This window comes from Aethalodelphis obliquidens, unplaced genomic scaffold (genome assembly GCF_003676395.1).
Source record: "Aethalodelphis obliquidens isolate GAN/ISIS:26980383/991018 unplaced genomic scaffold, ASM367639v1 scaffold4, whole genome shotgun sequence".
NCBI lineage: Eukaryota > Metazoa > Chordata > Mammalia > Artiodactyla > Delphinidae > Aethalodelphis > Aethalodelphis obliquidens.
In genome coordinates this window covers 54,289,760-54,310,572 of record NW_020837948.1, presented here as the reverse complement: position 1 = coordinate 54,310,572, position 20,813 = coordinate 54,289,760, and positions in this window count along the sequence as shown.

Genomic DNA, 20,813 nt, shown 5'->3' with positions numbered 1-20,813 from the left:
TCTAAGTCCATTGATTTGACTCTTCTCCCTTTTTTTCTTGATGAGTCTGGCTAATGATTTATCAATTTTGTTTATCTTCTCAAAGAACCAGCTTTTAGTTTTACTGATCTTTGCTATCGTTTCCTTCATTTCCTTTTCATTTATTTCTGATCTGATCTTTATGATTTCTTTCCTTCTGCTAACTTTGGGGGGTTTTTTGTTCTTCTTTCTCTAATTGCTTTAGGTGCAAGGTTAGGTTGTTCATTCAAGATGTTTCTTGTTTCTTAAGGTAGGATTGTATTGCTATAAACTTCCCTCTTAGAACTGCTTTTGCTGCATCCCATAGGATTTGGGTCGTCGTGTCTCCACTGTCATTTGTTTCTAAGTATTTTTTGATTTCCTCTTTGATTTCTTCAGTGATTACTTTGTTATTAAGTAGCGTATTGTTTAGCCTCCATGTGTCTGTATTTTTTTCAGATCTTTTCCTGTAATACCTAGTCTCATAACATTGTGGTCGGCAAAGATACTTGATACAATTTCAATTCTCTTAATTGTACCAAGGCTTGATTTGTGACCCAAGATATGATCTATCCTGGTGAATGTTCCATGAGCACTTGAGAAAAATGTGTATTCTGTTGTTTTTGGATGGAATGTCCTATAATTATCAATTAAGTCCATCTTGTTTAATGTATCATTTAAAGCTTGTGTTTCCTTATTTATTTTCATTTTGGATGATCTGTCCATTGGTGAAAGTGGGGTGTTAAAGTCCCCTACTATGAATGTGTTACTGTCACTTTCTCCTTTTATGGCTGTTAGTATCTGCCTTATGTATTGAGTTGCTCCTATGTTGGGTGCATAAATATTTACTATTATTATATCTTCTTCTTGGATTGATCCCTTGATCATTATGTAGTGTCCTTCTTTATCTCTTCTAATAGTGTTTATTTTAAAGTCTATTTTGTCTCATATGAGAATTGCTACTCCAGCTTTCTTTTGGTTTCCATTTGCATGGAATATCTTTTTCCATCCCCTTACTTTCAGTCTGTATGTTGTCTCTAGGTCTGAAGTGGGTCTCTTGTAGACAGCATATAAGGGTCTTGTTTTTGTATCCATTCAGCCAATCTGTGTCTTTTGGTGGGAGCATTTAATCCACTTACATTTAAGGTAATTATCAATATGTATGTTCCTATTCCCATTTTCTTAATTGTTTTGGGTTTGTTATTGTAGGTCTTTTCCTTCTCTTGTGTTTCTTGCCTAGAGAAGTTCCTTTAGCATTTGTTGTAAAGCTGGTTTGGTGGTGCTGAACTGTCTCAGCTTTTGCTTGTCTGTAACAGTTTTAGTTTCTCCATCAAATCTGAATGGGATCCTTGCTGCATAGAGTAATCTTGGTTGTAGGTTTTTCTCCTTCATCACTTTAAATATGTCCTGCCTTTCCCTTCTGGCTAGCAGAGTTTCTGCTGAAAGATCAGTGGTTAACCTTATGGGGATTCCCTTGTGTGTTATTTGTTGTTTTTCCCTTGCTGCTTTTAATATGCTTTCTTTGTATTTAATTTTTGACAGTTTGGTTAGTATGTGTCTTGGCGTATTTCTCCTTTGATTTATCCTTTATGGGACTCTCTGTGCTTCCTGGACTTGATTAACTATTTCCTTTCCCATATTAGGGAAGTTTTCAACTATAATCTCTTCAAATATTTTCTCAGTCTCTTTCTTTTCCCTTCTTCTGGAGCCCCTATAATTTGAATGTTGGTGTGTTTCATGTTGTCCCAGAGGTCTCTGAGACTGTCCTCAGTTCTTTTCTTTCTTTTTTCTTTATTCTGCTCTGCAGTAGTTATTTCCACTATTTATCTTCCAGGTCATTTATCCGTTTTTCTGCTTCAGTTATTCTGCTCTTGATCCCATCTAGAGAATTTTTAATTTCATTTATTGTGTTGTTTATCGTTGCTTGTTTCATCTCCAGTTCTTCTAGGTCCTTGTTAAATGTTTCTTGCATTTTGTCTATTCTATTTCCAAGATTTTGGATCATCTTTACTATCAGTATTCTGAATCTTTTTCAGGTAGACTGCCTATTTCCTCTTCATTTGTTAGGTCTGGTGGGTTTTTATCTTGCTCCTTGAACTGTTGTGTGTTTTTCTGTCTTCTCATTTTGCTTAACTTACTGCGTTTGGGGTCTCCTTTTTGCAGGCTGCAGGTTCGTAGTTCCCATTGTTTTTGGTGTCTGTCCCCAGTGGCTAAGATTGGTTCAGTTGGTTGTGTAGGCTTCCTGGTGGAGGAGACTAGTGCCTGTGTTCTGGTGGATGAGGCTGGATCTTGTCTTTCTGGTGGTCATGTCCACGTTTTTGGTGTGTTTTGGGTGTCTGTGGCCTTATTATGATTTTAGGTAGCCTCTCTGCTAATAGATGGGGTTGTGTTCCTGTCTTGCTAGTTGTTTGGCATAGGGTGTCCAGCACTGTAGCTTGCTGGTCATTCAGTGAAGCTGGCTGCTGGTGTTGAGATGGAGATATCTGAGAGGTTTTTGCCGTTTGATATTATGTGGAGCTGGGAGGTCTCTTGTGTACCAGGGTCCTGAAGTTGGGTCTCCCACCTCAGAGGCACAGCACTCACTCCTGGCTGCAGCACCAAGAGCCTTTCATCTACACGGCTTTTCCGTCAGCCGCATCACCTCCCGGCCGGTCCTGAGGAGACGGGGCTCCCGTCAGCGTGAGCTGGACTCAACAACATCCCAAAGCCGAAGCCTCAGCAACTCCTGAGGAGACTTGGCTCCCGTTAGTGTGGACTCGACCCTGTGTTGTCCCGAAGCCCCCGCGCTGTCAGCATGGACTCAGCCCCATGTGTTCCAGAAGCCAAAGCCCCAGCAGGTCCTGAGAAGACCAGGTTCATGTCAGCTGCCCAGGGGAGTCCCACCTGCTAGTGTTGGAGGGTCTCCTGCAGAGGCGGGGGGTGGCTGTTGCTCACTGTAGGGACAAGGACACTGGCAGCAGAAGTTCTGGGAAGTACTCCTTGGCATGAGACCTCCGAGAGTCTGCCATTAGCCCCACCAAAGACCATACAGTATTTATCTTTCTCTGACTTACTTCACTTAGCATAATGCCCTTCAAGTCCATGAATGTTGCTGCAAATGGCAAAATTTTGTTCTTTTTTATGGCTGAGTAGTGTTCCAGTGTGTGTGTGTGTGTGTGTGTATCTCACAGCTTCTTCATCTATTCATCTGTTGATGGACTCTTCGGTTGTTTCCGTGTCTTGGCAATTGTGAATAATGCTGCTGTGAACATTGGGATGCACATATCTATTCAAATTAGTGTTTTTGTTTCAATTAGGCGTATACCCAGGAGTGTAATTGCTAGGTCATATGGTAGTTCTATTTTTAGTTTTCTGAGAGACCTCCATACCATTTTCCACAATGGCTGCACTAATTTTGTAGCAGATATTTACTGGAAAAAAAATCCATGTATAAGTGGACCCATGCAGTTCAAACCGATGATGTTTAAGGGTCAACTGTAAATGTTAATTAGGCCACGTGTGGTTCTGATCTATATCTCTACTGATTTTCTATTTACTTCTATCAATAACTGAAAACAGTGTTAAAAGTTTGTTGCAGTTTTGTTAGTTTTTGCTTTTTGTATTTTTTTAAGATCTGTTTTTGGATGTATACACATGTAGGATTATGTCTTCTTGAGGATTTGACCACTTTATTATTGCAGAATATCTCTTGTCTTTGACAGTAATCACTGTCTTGAAATCCATTTCATCTCATATAAATACAGCCATTCCAGTTTCCTTAGGATTGTTTTCCCATCCCAGTGTATCTTTTCCCATCCCAGCCTTTAACTTTTCTGAGTGTTTGTATTTAAAGTGGGTTTTCTTGGGGCTTCCCTGGTGGTGCAATGGTTAAGAATCCGCCTGCCAATGCAGGGGATTCAGGATCGAGCCCTGGTACAGGAAGATCCCACATGCCGCAGAGCAGCTAAGCCTTTGTGCCACAAATACTGAGCCTGTGCTCTCGAGCCCAAAAGCCACAACTACTGAGCCCTCATGCCACAACTACTGAAGACCTCATGCCTAGAGGCTGTGCTCTGCAACAAGAGAAGCCACGGCAGTGAGAAGCCCATGCACCACAATGAACAGTAGCCTCGGCTTGCCTCAACTAAAGAAAGCCCACACGCAGCAACAAAGACCCAATGCAGCCACAAATAAATAAATAAAATAGATAAATTTTTTTAAAAGTTGAAAAAAATAAGATGGGTTTTCTTTTTTTTTTTTAACATCTTTATTGGAGTTTAATTGCTTTACAATGGTGTGTTAGTTTCTGCTTTATAACAAAGTGAATCAGTTATACATACACATATGTTCCCATATCTCTTCCCTCTTCCGTCTCCCTCCCTCCGAAACTCCCTATCCCACCCCTCTAGGTGATCACAAAGCACCTAGCTGATCTCCCTGTGCTATGGGGCTGCTTCCCACTAGCTATCTATTTTACGTTTGGTAGTGTATATATGTCCATGCCACTCTATCACCTTGTCACAGGTTACCCTTCCACCTCCCCATATCCTCAAGTCCATTCTCTAGTAGGTCTCGGTCTTTATTCCCATCTTGCCCCTAGGTTCATCATGACCCTTTTTTTTTTCTTAGATTCCATATATATGTGTTAGCATACGGTATTTGTTTTTCTCTTTCTGATTTACTTCACTCTGTATGACAGACTCTAGGTCCATCCACCTCACTACAAATAACTCAATTTTCTTTCTTTTTATGGCTGAGTAATATTCCATTGTATATATGTGCCACATCTTGTTTATCCATTCATCTGTCGATGGACACTTAGGTTGCTTCCATGTCCTGGCTATTGTAAATAGAGCTGCAGTGAACATTTTGGTACATAACTCTTTTTGAATTATGGTTTTCTCAGGGTATATGCCCAGTAGTGGGATTGCTGGGTCATATGATAGTTCTATTTGTAGTTTTTTAAGGAACCTCCATTCTGTTCTCCATAGTGGCTGTATCAATTTACATTCCCACCAGCAGTGCAAGAATGTTCGCTTTTCTCCACACCCCCTCCAGCATTTATTGTTTCTAGATGTTTTGATGATGGCCATTCTGACCATTCTGGTGTGAGATGATAGCTCATTGTAGTTTTGATTTGCATTTCTCTAATGATTAGTGATGTTGAGCATTCTTTCATGTGTTTGTTGGCAATCTGTATACCTTCTTTGGAGAAATGTCTATTTAGGTCTTTTGCCCATTTTTGGATTGGGTTGTTTTTTTTTTTTTTTTTTTTGGTATTGAGCTGCAGGAGCTGCTTGTAAATTTTGGAGATTAATCCTTTGTCAGTTGCTTCATTTGTAAATATTTTCTCCCATTCTGAGGGTTGTCTTTTGGTCTTGTTTATGGTTTCCTTTGCTGTGCAAAAGCTTTTAAGTTTCATTCGGTTCCATTAGTTTATTTTTGTTTTTATTTCCATTTCTCTAGGAGGTGGGTCAAAAAGTATCTTGCTGTGATTCATGTCATAGTGTTCTTCCTATGTTTTCCTCTAAGAGTTTGATAGTGTCTGGCCTTACGTTTAGGTCTTTAATCCATTTTGAGTTTATTTTTGTGTATGGTGTTAGGGAATGTTCTAATTTCATACTTTTACATGTACCTGTCCAATTTTCCCAGCACCACTATTTGAAGAGGCTGTCTTTTCTCCACTGTATCTTGTTGCCTCCTTTATCAAAGATAAGGTGACCATATGTGTGTGGGTTTGTCTCTGGGATTTCTATCCTGTTCCATTGATCTATATTTCTGTTTTTGTGCCAGTACCATACTATCTTGATTACTGTAGCTTTGTAGTATAGTCTGAAGTCAGGGAGCCTGTTTCCTCCAGCTCTGTTTTTCGTTCTCAAGATTGCTTTGGCTATTCGGGGTCTTTTGTGTTTCCATACAAATTGTGGCATTTTTTGTTCTAGTTCCGTGAAAAATGCCAGTGGTACTTTGATAGGGATTGCATTGAATCTGTAGATTGCTTTGGGTAGTAGAGTCATTTTCACAATGTTGATTCTTCCAATCCAAGAACATGGTGTATCTCTCCATCTATTGGTATCATCTTGAATTTCTTTCATTAGTGTCTTATAATTTTCTGCATAGAGTACTTTTGTCTCCTTAGGTAGATTTATTCCTAGGTGTTTTATTCTTTTTGTTGCAATGGTAAATGGGAGTGTGTTCTTAATTTCACTTTCATATTTTTCATCATTAGTGTATAGGAATGCCAGAGATTTCTGTGCATTAATTTTGTATCCTGCACCTTTACCAAATTCATTGATTAGCTCTAGGGTTTTTCTGGTAACATCTTTAGGATTCTCTATGTATAGTATTATGTCACCTGCAAACAGTGACAGCTTTACTTCTTCTTTTTCAATTTGGATTCCTTTTATTTCCTTTTCTTCTCTGATTGCTGTGGCTAAAACTTCGAAAACTATGTTGAATAATAGCGGTGAGAGTGGGCAACATTGTCTTGTTCCTGATCTTAGTGGAAATGCTTTCAGTTTTTCACCATTGAGAACAATGTTTGCTGTGGGTTTGTCATATATGGCCTTTATTATGTTGAGGAAAGTTCCCTCTATGCCTACTTTCTGCAGGGTTTTTATCATAAATGGGTGTTGAATTTTGTCAAGAGCTTTCTCTGCATAGATTGAGATGATTATATGGTTTTTCTACTTCAATTTGTTAATATGGTATGTCACGTTGATTGATTTGCATATATTGAAGAACCCTTGCATTCCTGGGACAAACCCACTTGATCATGGTGTATGATCCTTTTAATGTGCTGTTTGCTAGTATTTTGTTGAGGATTTTTGCATCTATGTTCATCAGTGATATTGGCCTGTAGTTTTCTTTCTTTGTCACATCTTTGTCTGGTTTTGGTATCAGGGTGATGGTGGCCTCGTAGAATGAGTTTGGGAGTGTTCCTCCCTCTGCTATATTTTGGAAGAGTTTGAGAAGGATAGGTGTTAGCTCTTCTCTAAATGTTTGATAGAATTCACCTGTGAAGCCATCTGGTCCTGAGCTTTTGCTTGTTGGAAGATTTTTAATCACAGTTTCAACTTCAGTGCTTGTGATTGGTCTGTTCATATTTTCTGTTTCTTCCTGGTTCAGTCTCAGCAGGTTGTGCATTTCTAAGAATTTGTCCATTTCTTCCAGGTTGTCCATTTTATTGTCATAGAGTTGCTTGTAGTAATCTCTCGTGATCCTTTGTATTTCTGCAGTGTTAGTTGTTACTTCTCCTTTTTCATTTCTAATTCTATTGATTTGACTCTTCTCCCTTTTTTTCTTGATGAATCTGACTAATGGTTTATCAATTTTGTTTATCTTCTCAAAGTACCAGCTTTTAGTTTTGTTGATCTTTGCTATAGTTTCCTTCCTTTCTTTTTCATTTATTTCTGATCTGATCTTTATGATTTCTTTCCTTCGGCTAACTCTGGGGTTTTTTTGTTCTTCTTTCTCTAATTGTTTTAGGTGCAAGGTTAGGTTGTTCATTCAAGATGTTTCTTGTTTCTTAAGGTAGGATTGTATTGCTATAAACTTCCCTCTTAGAACTGCTTTTGCTGCATCCCATAGGTTTTGGGTCATCATGTCTCCATTGTCATTTGTTTCTAGGTATTTTTTGATTTCCTCTTTGATTTCTTCAGTGACCTCTTGGTTACTAAGTAGTGTATTGTTTAGCCTCCATGTGTTTGGTTTTTTTACAGATTTTTTCCTGTAATTGATACCTAGTTTCATAGCATTATGGTTGGCAAAGATACTTGATATGATTTCAATCTCCTTAAATTCACCAAGGCTTGATTTGTGACCCAAGATATGATCTATCCTGGAGAATGTTCCATGAGAACTTGAGAAGAAAGTGTATTCTGTTGTTTTTGGATGGAATGTCCTATAAATATCAATTAAGTCCATCTTGTTTAATGTATCATTTAAAGCTTGTGTTTCCTTATTTATTTTCATTTTGGATGATCTGTCCATTGGTGAAAGTGGGGTGTTAAAGTCCCCTACTATGTTTGTGTTACTGTCACTTTCCCCTTTTATGGCTTTTAGTATTTGCCTTATTTATTGAGGTGCTCCTATGTTGAGTGCATAAATATTTACACTTGTTATATCTTCTTCTTGGATCAATCCCTTGATCATTATGTAGTGTCCTTCTTTGTCTCTTCTAATAGTCTTTATTTTAAAGTCTATTTTGTCTGATAAGAGAATTGCTACTCCAGCTTTCTTTTGGTTTCCATTTGCATGGAATATCTTTTTCCATGCCCTCACTTTCAGGCTGTATGTGTCCCTAGGTCTGAAGTGGGTGTCTTGTAGACAGCATATATATGGGTCTTGTTTTTGTATCCATTCAGCCAGTCTGTATCTTTTGGTTGGAACATTTAATCCATTTACATTTAAGGTAATTATCGATATGTATGTTCCTATTCCCATTTTCTTAATTGTTTTGGGTTTGTTATTATAGGTGTTTTCCTTCTCTTGTGTTTCCTGCCTAGAGAAGTTCCTTTAGCATTTGTTGTAAAGCTGGTTTGGTGGTGCTGAATTCTCTTAGCTTTTGCTTGTCTGTGAAGGTTTTAATTTCTCCATCAAATCTGAATGGGATCCATGCTGGATAGAGTAATCTTGGTTGTAGGTTTTTCTCCTTCATCACTTTAAATATGTCCTGCCACTCCCTTCTGGCTTGCAGAGTTTCTGCTGAAAGATCGGCTGTTAACCTTATGGGAATTCCCTTGTGTGTTATTTGTTGTTTTTCCCTTGCTGCTTTTAATATGTTTTCTTTGTATTTAATTTTTGACAGTTTGATTAATATGTGTCTTGGAGTGTTTCTCCTTGGATTTATCCTTTATGGGACTCTGTGCTTCCTGAACTTGATTGACTTTTTCCTTTCCCATATTAGGGAAATTTCAACTATAATCTCTTCAAATATTTTGTCAGTCCCTTTCTTTTTCTCTTCTTCTTCTGGGACTCCTATAATTCAAATGTTGGTGTGTTTCATGTTGTCCCAGAGGTCTCTGAGACTGTCCTCAGTTCTTTTCATTCTTTTTTCTTTATTCTGCTCTGCAGTAGTTATTTCCACTATTTTATCTTCCAGGTCACTTATCCGTTCTTCTGCCTCAGTTATTCTGCTCTTGATCCCTTCTAGAGAATTTTTAATTTCATTTATTCTGTTGTTCATCATTGTTTGTTTGCTCTTCAGTTCTTCTAGGTCCTTCTTAAACGTTTCTTGTATTTTCTCTATTCTATTTCCAAGATTTTGGATCATCTTTACTATCATTATTCTGAATTCTTTTTCAGATAGACTGCGTATTTCCTCTTCATTTGTTAGGTCTGGTGCGTTTTTTACCTTGCTCCTTCATGTGCTGTATATTTTTCTGTCTTCTCATTTTGCTTAACTTACTGTGTTTGGTGTCTCCTTTTCGCAGGCTGCAGGTTCGTAGTTCCCATTGTTTTTGGTGTCTGTCCGAAGTGGCTAAGGTTGGTTCAGTGGGTTGTGTAGGCTTCCTGGTGGAGGGGACTAGTGCCTATGTTCTGGTGGATGAGGCTGGATCTTATCTTTCTGCTGGGCAGGTCCACGTCTGGTGGTGTGTTTTGGGGTATCTGTGGCCTTATTATGATTTTAGGCAGCCTCTCTGCTAATGGATGGGGTTGTGTTCTTGTCTTGCTAGTTGTTTGGCATAGGGTGGCCAGCACTGTAGCTTGCTGGTCATTGAGTGAAACTGGATCTTGGCATTGAGACAGAGATCTCTGGGAGATTTTCACCGTTTGATATTACATGGAGCTGGGTGGTCTCTTGTGGACCAGTGTCCTGACGTTGGCTCTCCCACCTCAGGGGCACAGCACTGACTCTTGGCTGGAGCACTAAGAGCCTTTCATCCACACAGCTCAGAATAAAAGGGAGAAAAAGTAGAAAGAAAGAAAGAGGATAAATTAAAGTAAAATAAAATAAGATAAAGTTATTAAAATAAAAATTAATTATTAAGAAAAAAAATTTTTTAAGTAAAAACAAAAAAAGGACGGACAGAACCCTAGGTTAAATGGTAAAAGCAAAGCTATACAGGCAAAATCACACACAGAAACATACAAACTCACAAAAAGAGAAAAAGGGGAAAAAATATATATCTTTGCTCCCAAAGTCCACCTCCTCAGTTTGGGATGATTCGTTGTCTATTCAGGTACTTCACCGATGCACGGTACATCAAGTTGATTGTGGAGCTTTAATCCGCTGCTCCTGAGGCTACTAGGAGAAATTTTCCTTTCTCTTCTTTGTTCACACAGCTCCTGGGGTTCAGCTTTGGATTTGGACCCGCCTCTGCGTGTGGGTCGTTTGAGGGCATCTGTTCTTCGCTCAGACAGGACGGGGTTAAAGTAGCAGCTGATTCGGGGTCTCTGGCTCACTCAGGCCAGGGGAAGGGACGGGTATGGATGCGGGGTGAGCCTGCAGTGGCAGAGGCCGGCGGGACATTGCACCAGCCTGAGGAACGCTGTGCGTTCTTCCAGGGAAGTTGCCCCTGGATCACGGGACCCTGGCCGTGGTGGGCTGCACAGGTTCTTAGGAGGAGAGGTGTGGACAGTGACCTGTGCTTGCACACAGGCTTCTTGGTGGCGGCAGCAGCAGCCTTAGCGTCTCGTGCCCGTCTCTGGGGTCTGCGCTGATAGCCGCGGTTCACGCCCATCTCTGGAGCTTGTTTAGGCAGTGCTCTTAATCCCCTCTCCTCATGCACCAGGAAACACAGAGGGAAGAAAAACTCTCTTGCCTCTTTGGCAGCTCCAGAGTTTTTCCCGGACTCTCTCCCGGCCAGCTGTGGTGCACTAACCCCTTTAGGCTGTGTTCACACCGCCAACACCAGTCCTCTCCCTGGGATCCGACCTCCGAGCCTCAGCTCCCAGCCCTCCGCCCGCCCTGGTGGGTGAGCAGACAAACTTCTCGGGCTGGTGAATGCTGGTCGTCACTGATCCTCTGTGCAGGAATCTTTCCGCTTTGCCCTCCGCACCCCTGTTGCTGTGCTCTCCTCCGCAGCTCCGAAGCTTCCCCCCTCCACCACCCGCAGTCTTTGCCGGTGAAGAGGCTTCCTCGTGTGTGGAAACATTTCCTCCTTCACAGTTCCCTCCCACTGGTGCAGGTCCCGTCCCGATTCTTTTGTCTCTGTTTATTCTTTTTTCTTTTGCCCTACCCAGGTACGTGGGGAGTTTCTTGCCTTTTGGGAGGTCTGAGATCTTCTGCCAGAGTTCAGTAGTTGTTCTGTAGGAGTTGCTCCACATGTAGATGTATTTCTGGTGTATTTGTGGGGAGGAAGGTGATCTCTGTGTCTTACTCTTTTGCGATCTTTCACTCTGCTTTTTTCTTTTTAGAGTTCTAAAATACATTTATAAACTGAAACTGGGAAAGAAATTCATATTTTCTTTTTGAAAAACGATTCACCTTGCACTGATTTCTTCACATACTGACAGTCAACCACATTTCCTTGGAGACTAACATCTGCTAAGAAATTGTGCCTGGGAGAGCATCCAGAGTATATTGTGCCAGGCTCTGCCCCACGCTCACTCGGCTTCTCTTGAAGTTTGCACTTGTTGGCCTTATCGAATTTGTCAATTTCTGACTTTTATTTTGAGTATTTGACAATTTATATTTAATGTAATTATTGATACACTTGGGTTTAAATACAAAATTTGCTATTTGGTTTTTTTCTTTTGAAAAACTATTTTTTGTACAGCAGATTCTTACTAGTTATCCATTTTATAATTATTGGTATATATATGTCAATCCCACTCTCCCATTTCATCACAACACCACTCCCCACCACTTTCCCCACTTGGTGTCCATACGTTTGTTCTCTGCATCTATGTCTAAATTTCTGCCCTGCAAACCAGTTCATCTGTACCATTTTTCTAGGCTCCACATATATGCATTAATATACATTTGTTTTTCTCTTTCTGACTTACTTCACTCTGTATGACAGTCTCTAGATCCATCCATGTCTCTACAGATGCCCCAATTTTGTTGCTTTTTATGGCTGAGTAATGTTCCATTGTATATATGTACCACATCTTCTTTATCCATTCATCTATCAATGGGCATGAAGTTGCTTCAGTGTCCTAGCTATTGTAAATACTGCTGCAATGAACATTGGGGTACACGTGTCGGTTTGAATTATGGGTTTCTCTGGGTATATGCCCAGTAGTGGGATTGCTGGATCATATGGTAATTCTATTTATAGTTTTTTAATGAACCTCCATACTGTTCTCCATAGTGGCTGTATCCATTTTCATTCCCAACAACAGTGCAAGAGGGTTCCCTTTTCTTCAAACCTTCTCCAGCATTTGTTGTTTGTAGATTTTCTGATGATGCCCATTCTAACTGGTGTGAGGTGAAAACTACCTCACTGTAGTTTTGATTTGCATTTTGCAAATCAAAATTTGCACAAACTTTTAGGTGTAAAGTTAGATTGTTTATTTGAGATGTTTGTTCTTTCTTGAGGTAGGAATTTATTGCTATAAACTTTCCTGTTAGAATTGGTTTTGCTGCATCCCATTGGTTTTGGATCATCATGTTTTCATTGTCATTTGTCTCTAGGTATTTTCTGATTTCCTCTTTGATTTCTTCAGTGATCTCTTGGTTATTTAGTAACGTATCGTTTAGCCTCCCTCTGTTTGTGTTTTTTATGTTCTTTTTCCTGTAATTTATTTCTAATCTCATAGTGTTGTGGTCAGAAAAGGTGCTTGATCTGATTTCAATTTTCTTAAATTTACTGAGTCTTGATTTGTGACCCAGGATATTATCAATTTTGGAGAATGTTCCGTGCGCACTCGAGAAGAAAGTGTAATCTGCTGTTTTTGGATGGAATGTCCTATAAATATCAATTAAATCTATCTGGTCTATTGTGTCATTTAAAGCCTGTGTTTCCGTATTAATTTTCTGTTTGGATGATCTGTCCATTGGTGTAAGTGAGGTGTTAAAGTCCCCTATTATTATTGTGTTACTGTCGATTTCCTCTTTTATAGCTGTTAGCAGTTGCCTTATGTATTGAGGTGCTTCTATTTTGGGTGCATAAATATTAATAATTGTTATATCTTCTTCTTGGACTGATCCCTTGATCATTATGTAGTATCCTTCCTTGTCTCTTGTAACATTCTTTATTTTAAAGTCTATTTTATCTGATATGAGTATTGCTACTCCAGATTTCTTTTGATTTCCATTTGAATGGAATATCTTTTTCCATCCCCTCATTTTCAGTCTGTATGTGTCCCTAGGTCTGAAGTGGGTCTCTTGTAGACAGCATATACATGGGTCTTATTTTTGTATCCATTCAGTGAGCCTGTGTCTTTTGGTTGGAGCATTTAATCCATTCACATTTAAGGTAATTATCGATATGTATGTTCCTATTACCATTTTCTAAATTGTTTTGGGTTTGTTTTTTTAGATCCTTTCCTTCTCTATGTTTCCCACTGAGAGAAGTTCCTTTAGCATTTGTTGTAGAGCTGCTTGGATGGTGCTGAAATCTCTTAGCTTTTGTTTGTCTGTAAAGCTTTTGATTTCTCCACCGAATGTGAATGAGGTCCTTTCCGGGTAGAGTAATCTTGGTTGTAGGTTCTTCCCTTTCGTCACTTTAAATATGTCATGCCACTCCCTTCTGGCTTGTAGAATATCTGCTGAGAAATCAGCTCTTAACCTTATGGGAATTCTCTTGCATCTTATTTGTTGTTTTTCCCTTGCTGCTTTCAAGACAAATTTTTGCCAATTTGATTACTTTGTTTCTCGGCCTTTTTTTCCCTTGCATTTATCCTGTATGGGACTCTCTGCGCTTCCTGGACTTTGGTGGCTATTTCCTTTCCCATGTTAGGGAAATTTTTGATTGTAATCTCTTCAAATATTTTCTTGGGTCCTTTCTCTCTCTCTTCTCCTTCTGGGACCCCTATAATGCGAATGTTGTTGCATTTAATGTTGTCCCAGAGGTCTCTTAGGCTGTCTTCATTTCTTTTCATTCTTTTTTCTTTATTCTGTTCCACAGCAGTGAATTCCACCATTCTGTGTTCCAGGTCACTTATTCATTCTTCTGCCTCAGTTATTCTGCTATTGATTCCTTCTAGTTTATTTTTCATTTCAGTTATTGTATTGTTCATCTCTGTTTGTTTGTTCTTTAATTCTTCTAGATCTTCGTTAAACATTTCTTGCATCTTCTCAAACTTTGCCTCCATTCTTTTTCTGAGGTCCTGGATCATCTTCAGTATCATTATTCTGAATTCTTTTTCTGGAAGGTTGCCTATCTCCACTTCATTTAGTTGTTTTTCTGGGGTTTTATCTTATTCCTTCATCTGGTACATAGCCCTCTGCCTTTTCATCTTGTCTATCTTTCTGTGAATGTGGTTTTTGTTCCACAGGCTGCAGGATTGTAGTTCTTCTTGCTTGCTGTCTGCCCTCTCCTTGGCATTCCTGTAGTAACCTGCTAGTGTTGGAGGGTCTCCTATTTCTCACCATGAGGACAAGGACACTGGCAGCAGAAATTCTAGGAAGTACTCCTTGGCATGAGCCCTCCCAGAGTCCGCCATTAGCCCCACCTGCTATTTGTTTTCTATTTGTCTCAATTGATCTCTGTTCCTTCTTTTCATCTTGTCCTATCCTCTGTTGAATTTTTTTAGTGTTCTTTTTTATTCTATTTTCCCTCCTCTATTGGTTTATTGGCTATAGCTCTTTCTTTTGTTAACTTATTTTCATAGTGGTTATTCTAGAATTCACAGTATATATCTTCACCTTATCACAACCTGTCTTCACATATTACAACCTGTCTTCACATATTACATCACATGGCATATGTATGTTTCTACTTCTCTCTTCCAACCTTTGTATTTTCCTTGTCATACATTTTACCTCTACATATGTTGTAAATCCCACGGTAAATTATTTTTGCTTTAAACAACCAAATGTCTTTTTTAAAAAGTTTAAATATTAGAAATAAGTATTTTATATTTAATTACTTTATATTAGATGTTTACCATTTTTCTTTATTCCTTTGTATAGGTGCAAATTTCTGTCTGGTATTTCTTTCAGCTTGAAAAATATCCTCTTTCATTTCTTTTAGTGAAAGTCTGCTGGCAATGAATTCACCTAGCTTTTGTTTGCCTGAAACTGTTTTTATTTTACCTTTGCTTTTTAACAATATTATTGCTGGATATAAATTCTAGACTAATAGTTTTATTTTTTTTTTCTTTCAGCATTTTAAAGATGTCATTTTCTTTTCTTTTTGCTTCCATTGTTTTTAATGCCCAGTTCATGGAATTTAAAATTTTGTTCTCCTATGTGTAATGTCTTTTGCTTTATTTTAGTCTGACTGCCTTTAAAATTTTATCTTTGTTTCTTGTTTCCAGCAATTTGGTTATGATACATTTTTGTGTGGTTTGTCTTTAACTTGCTTGGATTTTGCTGATCTTGGACCTGTGGGTATATAGTTTTCACTAAGTTTGGAAAAATTTTGGCCATTATTTGTTCAAATTCTGTTTCTGAAAAATAAATAGGCAAGAATAGATTAAATTTAGGGATATTTAACATTCTTTGATATCACATCTTCCTATGCACGAGTAAGGTTTGTCTTTACATTTTATCAAGTCATCTTTTGCATATCTCGGTAGCATTTTAAAGTTTTCTTCATATAGATCTTAAATATTTCATATTTATTTCTAGGTATTTTATGTTTTGGTTATTGTGTTTATTATAAGTGAGATCTTTTGTTATTATGTTCTAAGGGGCTATTGCTTTTATATTGGAAGATCATTGATTTCTCTATTAACCTTGTCCTAACCACCTTACTGTGTCCCATTATTGTTTCCCATTCATTTGCTTATATTTTTCAGGTATATATAATAATATCAGAAAATGCTGCTTTCTTGTATTTGCATGTTACTATTTTGTTTACTAAAATAAAGCAAAAGATATTATGAAAAAGTAACGTGTCTTTTTCATGTTACTTTGTATCTTTTACTCTTTTTGAATATTTTAGACATACTCATTTTAAAAATCTTTTCATATTATTCCATCATGTGTCGTTTATTGGGGTACAAATTTTCCCAACTATCTCATCTGTTGACTGTATTTCAAGATAGTTCCTTTCTTCCTAGAATTAGACATATTTACCATGAATTCATCTTCAGTAGGTAAAGTTTCCTGTTAGAGCTCTGTGAACTTGTATTGTGCAGGCATCTGTATCACTTGGTTCACATTTGCCTTTGCAGAGTTCATTCCTGGGTACTTTTTATATTTATTTTTTGAGTATAACTTCATTTGGTTATGGTTTGGAGAAATTCTGACTAACACCTACACATGGTACAATTTTGGAAGTTTGATTTCTATAGGTCTACTCTTTCACCACCCACAGTGTTGGCCAGATGGTCAGCTTCCTGCTGTTCCTTAGACCAGTGGGCAGAGTCTCCTAGTCCTTATTTCATGGGAGGAACATCTCTTTCTGGCTTTTAGCTTTATTCAAAGAGGTCAGTTTATACTTCTCACCACCTGCTGGCCTGAAGCCTAATTCTGTTCCCATGGCTGTTAACACACATCTTCTCTGCCAGCACCTGTTTCTCATGTCCCTGTGGACAGTCTGCTTTTAGCCCCTGCTCAACTTTATGAGTTTGAGTTTCTACTTCCTTCCTGGTACCTGGGAATTTTCCTTGCTTAGTTTTGAGTTTGGCTATGAAATGACAGTAATAATGATGACAACAACAATAACATTTTGTTGTTATATTTTACCCAAAATTTATGTGGGCTTGGAGCATAATGAGAAACTTCCCACATTGGTTGAATCTGTGCCACTGACCAAGATTTCCTCATGGTCTTTAAGTAATTCTGACACATGTCCTTTCCTGTCACATACTTATTCTCAGAATATCTTGGGCCCCAACAAGTAAGAGATTCTAATTGTTCCTATTCACATACACACTCAGCGTTTTCCACATATCCTCATTTCTATTCCTTTATATTGTTATCAGGATATAGAAAACTTAAGAAAATGAAGGTGCTTCCTTGTCAGACATCACTCTCTATGGCACAGGGTCAGGGGATACTTTTAATGCACTATGATAAGTATCAAAATAGAGGTAGGTGCTGTGCAATTACAGGGAAATGTTGCTTAAAGGTTTTGTGTATGTGTATGAAACAGAGCGGGCTGTGTGTATGTCTTTCTCTTCTATATATCCTGGGAATAATGAGAGTGGGAAAGCAGACAACAGGGGGTGGGGGAGAGAATGTGTGGGGGTCAGGACCCTTGGCTCCTGGTTTTTGTCACTAATAAACCTGTGCAGCTGCCCTTTGATGCCACCCACCTGAGGTCCTGACTCAGCAAGTCTGGAGTGGTTCCCAAATAGCTGCATATTTAGATGCTTCTGTAGGTGATTTTGATGTACTGTTAGGATTAAAAGCTACTGACTTATATGCGACCTTCAGTAAATCATTTAAACCTGTATACCTTCTGTGCCTCAGTGTTCTCCACTGTAAAATCAGGTAATTTTCAGATCTACCATTCCATTCTAATGGATAAATTTGCCTAAGAGTACTATTTTTGTGATGGTTGTTATTGTTGTTTTGGGTAATAATACTATTACATAATCTCACTGCCTTTAGAAGCTTAGGTTGTATTTTTCTTGAGAGCAAAGCATCAGTAAACTCAAATAACAAGCAGACTTGTTTTTCTATCATCCAGTGTTGTCATTCGGCTTCCAAAAATTAAGTAATGGTACTTGATGTAACAGCTTTGTCAGCCTGATGACCTGCCTTTACACATGATATTATGAGGTAATGAGGCTGAGTCTTATGATTTGTGGAGCCTGTCTATTGCTTTCCAGTTATAGCTCAGGGGTGTGTGGGGGGGAAGGCACGAGGCTGTGAACAGTAATTGTTAGTGAACCCAGCTGGAGGACTACAGAGAGGTGCTCAGAGGCGATGGTTCCAAGTGTTTCTCTTTAATTATCTTCAAAACAACCTCTCATCCTAAAAACCCAATTAAGGAGCAACACATGGCTTTGAAAACCATGGTGGGAGAGTTCCTGATGGTTTTCATTTGGGGAATAAGTATAGTGCAATGGGAAGAATGTGGACTCTGGAACCAGCCAGACTGGGTTCAAATCCTGGCTCTACAACTTACCAGCTTGATGACATTATGTAAGTTGCTCCACTAGTTTTTGCCTCAGTTTCCTCATCTGAAATGTGGAGAGAATGATGACTATCATGGCACCCACCTTGGGAAGCTATTTTACAGATGAAGTCAGCTGATACATGTACGACACTTAGAACAGTGCTTGGAGGATGTAAACATTCAAGAAGTCTTAGCTTTAGTTATTTGCTTCAAGACAAAGATTTAATCCACAGGGACAAATGGCAAAGAAATCTGAGGCAAATGTCAGGCTTATGGGGAAGACGTTTGGGGGTGGGTTGGCCTTTATGGAAGCCCTTTACATGGCACTGCATGGTCCTCCTATGTGGGAAGGCAGTCTTGCCTGGGGCACAAGCTCACCTCTGGTGGGCCAAGTTGACAAGGACAGGGCCAACTACAGACAGTCTCTGGGCCTGACCACAGGACACAGGCTCTCTCCCTCCATCAGCCCTGAAACCATTTTCTTTTCAGTCTCTCCCTCCCTCCTTTTAGTCCTTCCGTCTGCTTTCTTTTTCTCCTTTCTCCCTCTCCTCCTCCTCCTCAAGCCTGGCCTTCACCTCCTCACCCTTTCCTATGGACATTTCTCCACCTGGAGATTAAGAGCAAATCTGACCTGAGTCCCCAACCTACTTTCTGGCCCCTTGTTCCAGCCTCACCCACTCCAAGTAGGGCCCTTGTGTCCAGTTAGTCTCCTTCCCAGAGATGGTGGGACCTATCTGAGAATCAGCCTCCTGGATCCCACACAGAAGACAGTAGTCCTGCCAGGAAGGGGCGGTGACTTACTGTGTTTGCTCTTCCCCGGCACAGTCTTTTCTTGCAGGTACATCTTGTTCGGAGCAGTTTCTGGAGCCCAGACATAACAGGCTGGCTTCACCTCTTATTAACTGGGACTGAAAAGTCAAGTCCATTTTGGTTTTAATTAAGAGAACACAAGGGGGATTTCCCTGGTGGCACAGTGGTTAAGAATCTGCCTGCCAATGTAGGGGACGGGGGTTCGATACCTGGACTGGGAAGATCCCACATGCCATGGAGCAACTAAGCCATGTGCCACAACTGCTGAGCCTGCACTCTAGACCCCGTGAGTCACAACTACTGAGCCTTCATGCCACAACTACTGAAGCGCACACGCCTAGAGCCTGTGCTCTGCAACGAGAGAAGCCACAACAATGAGAAGCCCGCGCACTGCAACGAAGAGTAGACCCCGCTCGCCGCAACTAGAGAAAGCCAGCGCACAGCAACAAAGACCCAACACAGCCAAAAATAAATAAATAAGTGTATTAAAAAAATAAGAGAACACAAGGATTGGAGTAAACTGTGTGGAAGTAAGAAACAGGAACAAAGGTAAGAGATGAAAGCCATGCTTTGACCTCACTGGAACATTTGATGTTTTGAGAATATTGAATTGTTCTTCACTCCTCATTATCTCTAAGGAGGAAGAGAACAAAACCAACCCACTGCAGGCAAACTGACTAATGCTCTCCTTTAATGAATTCTTCTTAGCCACTGGTTTCCATGAAGTTGAGAAACAGTGAGAGAGCAAAGGGCAGGGGCCTCTCAGTTTTTGTAGTAATGAGTTTTGTGGATCTTTGAAAATGTGACCTTCACTACTTCACAGCCCTACTGTGTGTCCACATTTCCACACAGAGAGCCATAGGCACTGCTGGCAAATGCTGGAGACGTCTGAAGCTGAGGAGCCAGTGGGGCCACTATATTAGTTTCCTAGGACTGTTGTAATAAAATACCGCTACTCAGGTGGCTTAGAACAACTGAAGTTTGTTGCCTCACAGTTCAATTGGTTAGAATTCCAAAATCAAGGTGTCATCGGGGCCATGCTCCCTCAGAAGGTGCCAGGGAAGAATCTGCTCCAGACCTCTCTCCTAGCTGCTGGTGGTTCCTTGGCTCCTGGCCACGTACCTCCAATCTTCACGTGGCACACTTCCTGCATGTGTGCTTATGTCCACTTGCCCCTTTTTGTAAGAATCCCCAGTCATGTTGGAACAGGGGCCCACCTTCTGCAAGATAACCTCATTTTAACAGATTACAGCTGCAAAAACCCTACTTCCAACTAAGGTCACATTCTGAGGTCCTGGAAGATGGGACTTTAAGACATGAGTTTGGGGAAGACACAATTCAAACCATCACAGCCATAGCTGTGTTGTACAAGCTAGATGCCATGAAAGTGTGGGGATCTGCTTTGCACAGTCCATTCCATAGGTTGACGCTCAGTGCTCTGTGACTACACATTTGGTGCTGGTTCTACATGTGCTGGAAATGAGGCCAGAAACATGGGCAGGGGCCGATCATGTGCTTGGAAGCCATGTGTGGTCTCCTGAGAGCAATGGGGAGCCATGGAATGTTTATCAACAGGAGGATAATCAGATTCTAGAAAGATCCCTCCACTGTAGTGTTGAGTAATAGAATGGGGGCGGAGTGAGGCCTTCACAGTGTTTCAAGCAAGTGATAGAGCTGGCCTTGAACCTCACTAATAGCAATTGAAGTGGAGGGAAGATGACTTAGAGAGATACCTGTGATTTACGTATCAGGATTCCGAGAGAAGAAGAACTTAAAGTATGTTATATTTTAGTAAGGGAAATGCCATTTTAGGATTGCTGTAAAAGAGAACTGCCATTTGGGTTTCTGGAGATGGGCTCTTGAAACTTTGGAACAGATTCTCTTGTTTTCAAGGAAGTC